Raw genomic sequence first — 7,459 nt, 5'->3', positions numbered from 1 at the left:
CCCAGATCAACATATAAGACGTTTCCAGCAGGCAAAAGTTTCTCTCATGATCTTTTAGCATCACGCCCACACCAGTGCTTTGTTTCTATCACTGTGGATTCATTTGATCTGTTCTAGAATTGCTTATAAATGGAATTTTACAGTGTGTGCACTTTAAGGTCTTGCTTCTTTCCCACAACCCGTTTTTGAGATTCATCCATGTTGTTACATGTTTAAGTAATTGGTTACTTACTTTAATTGGTTACCTTATTACTTTTAATTACTTTTTATTAGCTTTTTATTACTCTGTTATATTGATTTATTTCTGTGTGAATATATCACAGTGGGGTTATCCATTCTTTCATTGGTGGACATGTGGGTTCTTTCTAGTTTGGGACTATGATGAACGATGCTGCTAGAAACCTTCTAGTCTGGATCCAGTTTTTAGGTAGACACACACAGTCATTTCTCTCAAGCTTATACCTGGGGGTAGAACTGCCCGGTCCTGTGGTGTGTGTATACTTAGCTCTAGGAGATGCTGCCAAACACTCTCCCAAAGGGTCCCACTGGCAGTTCGGTGAGAGTTCTAATTATTCCACGTTCCACTCCTACCCTTGGACCAATCCCAGAACCACTGAGGTTGCTAGCAATTTCCTGAAGGTTTAGAAAGAGTGTAGAAAAATGGCTCCTTTTTTTTTTTTTGTGACACTGCCTTCTGAGAACTCTGAGGTGAGCAGCGCAGAGCTGAGGGAATCTAAGGACTGAACTTCCGTATCTCGAGTCGGCTTCAGAGAAGTTTCTGGAACAAGTAAGGTGATGATGAAGCCTCACAGGGATGCCTGTGCCTCAGTGACCCCCACAGCTTAATGCTGCCTCTGGAGGTCTCCAGCAGCTTAGAGAGGAGGTCAGATCCAAGACTCATAAAGGACCCCACTGAGGAGCCTGGAATGACATTAGACTGAATGGAAGCCCGACACCCATGATATGGCACCAGTGTGGCTGCCCATTACTCTTGAGAAAACCCAAACTCCTTACCATGGCCCTTACGGCACCTGGACCTTGCTCTCCTCCCCTTCCTCACCTTGAGTCTTGCTCACTGAACTCCATGCACGCCAGTCATGTGCTGTCTCTCTTGAAAGTGTCCATCTCGGGGTCTTTGCATATTCTGTTTCTTCCTGAAACACATGACCCTCACTCTTTCCCTGCTTAAAATCAGTTGTCCCTCAGGGCTCCCCTTCAATGTCACATCCTCAAAGATGCCTTCTTCAATGTCCAAAGCAGAACCAGACCCTTCTTTACATCTATCACTGTCCTTTTTTTTTTTTTTTTATAGAACATATCCTAGTTGGTAATTATATTTCCATGATTATTTGTTTGGATCTTGCCTCGATGGCAGGGTCAAGTTCTGTATAGGCATTTCTGTCTCTAGAGCCTTTCACGGTATCTGGTAGTTATGGGATAATCAATAAACATTTGCTGGGTGAAAGAATGGGACATTGGAAGCTAATGACTCACTGGGTTGTTGGGCTGGATAACTTCTAGATCTCTCCTGCCATCTCTTCCCTGCTCTATGGATTGCCTCCCTAGGCTACATGACTTTGGCCTTCTGGTTGGGTTGAGCCAACCAGAGGCACCATAGGGAGATCAGAGGGTAGGAGGAGAGAGAGGTTGGAATATTTCTTCCCAGGCTCCCTCTCTTCTGTGCCATGGTTGGGCAATATCTGCACTTATTTCTCAATTTAGGGACATTGTCCCTGCACCAAGTTGCCCCCCCAGGGGGGCTGGGCACCCCTTCCACAGTCACCAGTGGCTGAGGGCCGACCCTACTGGGTGCTCCCAAGCATCCCAGAGCCTGATCAGTCTCTTTGGGAGGGTGGCCCAAGACAGCCCTCCTGTCCTCTCCTCTCTGGAGGCCTGAGGTTCTGAGGTTCTAACATTCTGCCAGCTGTCTGCCCTGGGAAGGAAGGGAAGGCCAGCACCTGTGGGAAAAGACATTCCTTGACCACATGTTGGCAGGCACCAGGGTCAGGGCCTAGGGGAACCATCCAGCTGGTAGACCAGCTGCCCGGGGAAGGGGACGGCTTGGGTCCTCCTTCTCCTACAGCCTGAGGTCTGTTGAAACTGGTCTCCTCCTCTCCTTCAGCACCACCTTTATCTGTCCCCTCCCCTGCATTCCGCCTGCCCTGCAGCAACTGGTCTCCCTTCTCTCTAGGCCGATGTATCTCCCCTCCCTGGTGCCTCCCCCAGCTTCCTCCGGGCTTTGATCCCGTGCGTGGCTCCTTGCTGCCTTCAGTGGCATGTTTGATGTGTTCTCTCGCTCACTCATGCTCATTTGTGTGTGGCTACGACATGCTGGATGCCCTTCCAGCCTTGAGGGTACAACAGTGAACAGAGCATGCTCCTTCCCTGCCCTCATGGGACTGGGACTGACGGCCCCATGGGGCACAGGCACTGATCGCCTACAAGTAAATACATAATTACAAATGATCGAAGGACTAGGAAGAGGAAAAAGCACACCGAGGAACTTGTATGCTGGTTATGTAATTTGGGCTGTATGTAAAGAGAATAACTTGGGGGTATCTGGTGGACAGGGGTCAGAATTTGGCAGAGTCCAAACTCCGAAGCTGGGTATACGAGGTTGTGGGTTGAACTATGTCCCTCACCACAAGATTTGTTGGAGTCCTAACCCCCAGGACCTCAGAATATGACCTTATTTGGAAATAGGATCTTGACAGAGATAAATGAGGGAATTAGGGTGAGTCCTAATCCAACAGGCTGCTGTCCTTGCCAAAAGGGGAAATTTGGACAGAAAGACGCGGACACACAGGAAGAACGCTGCGTGAACATGCAGAGATTGGGGTGCAGTTTCTGCAAGCCAAGAAACACGAAGAGTGCCGGCAACCGCCCGAAGGAAGGAGGCATGAACAGATTCTCCCCTCACGGCTCCTGGGAGGAAGCAACCCTGCAACATCTGTAGCCTCCAGAACCGGGACAGAAGTTTCTGTGGTTGAAGGGCGCGGTCTGTGGTGCTTTGTGAGGGCAGCCGGAGCAGACTAGTATGGCCACCAAGGGGTCTCTGCCCAGCGCTGTTCCCCTGCTCCCCAGACTGCCTTCCCACCCTGCACTTGTTTGGATGGAAGGGCTCACGGTTCTGGAACGGACCTGCTTGTGTCCTCTTCCGAGCTCCTGCACCTGTGCCTCCCCCGTCAGGGATGGCTGTGCATCCCCTGCTCCCAGAGACCCCTAGGTCCCCCCAGGCCGTCCTCCTCCACCGCTCTCAGGGTGCAGATGCTCCTCCTCTCCAGGTCTGGGGACAAACTCTGCTCTCAAAGCCGGGAAGCTGGATGTCTCTCCCACGTTTTCAGACCCAAATCATACTCAGGCCTGAGTAAATAAATGCATGGATGTCACCCTCGCTAAAGGTTCTCACAAGTCCCTGGAACATTCCCTCAACCTCATTTCATTGCACATCAACTCAGGCAACCAAGGTCTTGCTGCAAATGACTACAACAAAGAAAACTTGGTCTCTATAACAGGTTAAAAAACTAGACTCTCATCAAAATAAAAACACAAGGGGCGCCTGGGTGGCTCAGTCGGTTAAGCAGCTGCCTTCGGCTCAGGTCATGTTCTCAGGGTCCTGGGATCGAGCCCCACATTGGGCTCCCTGCTCAGCAGGGAGCTTGCTTCTCCCTCTCTCTCTGCCCCTCCCTCTCTCTCTGCCCCTCCCCCCTGCTCATGCACTCTCTCTCAGATAAATAAATAAATAAACTTTAAAAAATAAAAACACAAAATTAATAAATTCTCAGAGAAGAGTATATGCCCGGAACCGTGGGAGCTGACCAGAGACTCATGTTTATCATGAAACTACTGTGTCATGGTGGAGTTTTACAGGCTGCATGTGAGAATCACCTGAGAGCTTTAAAAAAAAAAAAAAACCAGGGGCGCCTGGGTGGCTCAGTCAGTTGAGTGGCTGCCTTCAGCTCAGGTCATGATCCCGGGGTCCTGGGATCGAGCCCCACGTCGGGCTCCCTGCTCAGCGGGGAGCCTGCTTCTCTCTCTCTCCCTCTGCCTGCCTCTTTGCCTACTTGTGCTCTCTCTCAAAAAAATAAATAAAATCTTAAAAAAAAAAAAAAAAGAAACAAACCAAACGCTTGGGCCTGAGATTATTCCCGGCTAGGGTGGGGCCTGGGATGACGCCCCACCTCCCTTTTCCCAGGTCCCAAGTGAGTGCAGGTGAGTCTGGTTTGCAGCCAGGATGGCCGGGCCTTGGCCCCCGCTGGAGTCCTCGGAGGCTCCAGGGACAGAGCGTGTGCATTCAGGGCCTGGGGGCATGCTTGCAGCCTTCTGGTAGCTCTGAGTCCAGCCCAACGGTGGCCACATTCCTTAGGTTGCCTCGCTCACTTCGCAGCTCCCTGACTTCAAGACAGAGCCTGCACTCCTGTGGTGCTGTTGCTTCTCTGGTTAGATCCCTAAGACAACAGTACCAGGAAGGCAGGGCTCTGGGCTGTGGCCTCCATCTGACAGGTGGAAACGGTGCGGCTCTCTGATCGGATGGGGGGACCGCCAAATGTGGGGCATCCCCATTGGGTGGGGGCCAGTGGTGCAGGCATTGAAAGAATTCATGCAAGGCAGGACAAAAAGTTTACTGAATACACTGCAAGGGAATGAAGGACAGGACAGCAAAGGAGAGACTGACTACCACGAGGCGGTGGTGAGGGGCCACGGTTATAGGGCAGAGCGAGAGGGGATGGGGAGCAATGGAATGGTCCCTTTTTTTGGTAATCTTAGGAACTGTGCCTGGTTGTAGTTGGTCAGTTAGGGCCTATAGCTATTATGAGGTGGGTCGCTTAATGAGCCTGTGTGCATCCAGCTCAGTGGTCGCTGTGAGCCCTTGTGTCTTTTTTTTTTTTTTTTAAGATTTTATTTATTTATTTGACAGAGACACAGCGAGAGAGGGAACACAAGCAGGGGGAGTAGGAGAGGGAGAAGCAGGCTTCCCGCAGAGCAGGGAGCCCGATGCGGGGCTCGATCCCAGGACCCTGGGACCATGACCTGAGCTGAAAGCAGACGCTTAACGACTGAGCCACCCAGGCGCCCCGAACCCTTGTGTCTTGATCAAGTTTCCATTGCTGAAGCCTGTGGTCCTAAAAGCAGCCTCTACAGAAACCCCTTGTTCAAGGTCACCTTGACTGGAAGGTGGCTTGACTAGACTCCTGACTGTTAGCTCAGTGCCTTTTCCCTTGCTCCCAACCAGACTGAGTGTCCTCTGAGCTTTATGCTAATAAACTGAATGTGAATATGGCATATTTTCATCACCCCACTGCACTACTTTTGTTATATAAACAATAAAACAAACAAACAAAAGAAGCCCAATCAAACTGGCCCCAAGTAGTCCCTGAAATCTGGAAAGTGGGCCAGATTTGGCCTGGGCCACACGGACACTGCAGATGGACCCCCAGGTAACTACAGAGATCCCCAAACTCCCTTTCTTCCCGAGATGGTATGTTTGGGTTGCAGATCTATGGGGCTGAGCTTGGTCTCCCCCATGGTGTCAGGAAGGAGATGCCCCATAACCACGCTGATAAGTAGCCAAAATTCACAGCAGGCATCTTGGAACCTGCTGTTCTCTGCCTTCCTGGGAGTTTTTTTCCAGCTGTGTATCCAATAATAGGACACGCATTTGAGGAAAAGGACGTGGGAGGAGAGAGCTGGGGCCTTGCCCCACTCCAGCTGGGTTCTCCATCAGCTGCTCCCCTGCCCCTGGTGCATATGGCCACCATTGTAGCTGCAGGTGGGACCCAGGCCACCCCAGGTCTCCTGTGACTCAAGGCAGTGTCTGGGCTGAGTGCTCATGATTTGGTCCACAGCCTTGAGGATTCTCCCCAACTGGCTTCCTCCCTCTGTACCGCATACCTTTTCTCAGTTTCCTCTTTGATTTAAAATAATTTTCCCCCAAGTCTTTGGCCATTTCTGTCAGTCTGGGGAGCAGGAGAAGCAGGCTGTCCTTGACCAAAGAGAAGGGCTCTCATGGCCAACCAAAAGGCCCACCCACTCCGTTGTAACTCAGTTCCACTTGCCACCCTCATATGATCCTCATCACCTCTTCTCTGCATAGCTGCAAGGCCTCCTCCTCCTAGCTGACCTCCCAGCCTGCAGTCTCAGTAGGCCATCTTCCTGCAGACCTGGGCCTAGAACCAACAGCTCCCCGGAGCCTTCCTCATCTTGCTCCTCCAGCTCCTGGACCACCCTGTCCTGGGACATGCTTGCCTTTTTGCACTATCAGGTGGCATGGTGGTGTTGATCTAGGTGCTGGGCTCCCTGCTATTGTGCACACCTCCAGGACTGAATCCAAGTCTGCTTCCTCAGGTTCTAGAAGCTGGTGCAGAGTTGGCCTTTGGTGGTGTTTGCAGAGTCTACATTCCACTAATTGAGCTCTCTGCCAACATGGTGCTGCCTTGTTCAGGGTGTGGGTTCAAGGCCAGCGCTGGGCAAAATTGTGACAAAGGGGCCTCAGCCCCAGGCTTCGTGTTCTCCTGCTCGGTGCCCCTACGCAAGATCCTGCACGTCCCCCTACCACCGCTGTCATCTTCAAAACCCTCCTCATTACCACTGTGATTGAGCACTCACCTTGTGCCCTTCACCGTGAGACCCTAACTGCAGTCGCTCCTTTTATCCTTACCCCACCATCTGCTTTCAAGGAACAATCTCGAGTCCAGTCACATTCAAGTTTGAAGCTCAGTCAGAGCTTGATGTACCACCAATGGTGAGGAACAGAGGCCAAGGCACCGAAACTGTCGTGATGGGTTGTGAGGTCTGGTGACCAAAAAGGGAGTCACTCAGGGGAGGTGGTGACCTTCCTGGTCCTGCAAAAGCTCCAGGGAATGATTATGGGATAGGCTGGGCCACTTTGAAGGATACCTTCTCCTATGTGGGTGGGGCTCATGGCAAGGTCTGATTGGCTGAGAGCTCCCCAGTGGCCCAGCTGATTGGATGACCGAGAAGTCCCTCCTCAGCGGGGGCGTGCCCCAGGCACTCCTCTCAGAAGCCATCCCTCCTCCGTGCTGAGCCCTGCCCTGAGATGGCCCCTGCTGGGGCCCAGGAAGAGTGGGGGCTGGAAGCCTGTCGGTGCTCAGCAAATATGCCATCTCTGGATGCTGGGGCATCTTAGACCTCACCAAGAGGCGGGGCTGCCGAGTAGCTCCATCACCACCAGGAGGCCATGTCGCAGCATGGCCTTTCCATAATCCCTCAAGGTGACTGATCAGAGTCAGGGGCACGGACCTGCAGCCCCCAAGGGACCCCAATTCACTCTGTGCTTGAACAGCTACCTCCCCCTCTCTGGGCCTCCATGTCCTCCTCACTTATAAGATGAGGGACAGGGCCAAAGGCTCTGCTGAGGCCCCCAACACCCATCCTCCAGTTGTTCTATGCCACACCCCTGAGGTGAGGAGCAGACAGTGAACGCAAGGCCCACGGAAGT

The sequence above is a fragment of the Mirounga angustirostris genome, unplaced genomic scaffold (genome assembly GCF_029215605.1).
Source record: "Mirounga angustirostris isolate CCGP_5_RB_7025 unplaced genomic scaffold, mMirAng1.0.hap1 SCAF_6, whole genome shotgun sequence".
NCBI classification, from domain to species: domain Eukaryota; kingdom Metazoa; phylum Chordata; class Mammalia; order Carnivora; family Phocidae; genus Mirounga; species Mirounga angustirostris.
Note: the sequence above shows the minus strand (reverse complement) of the source record.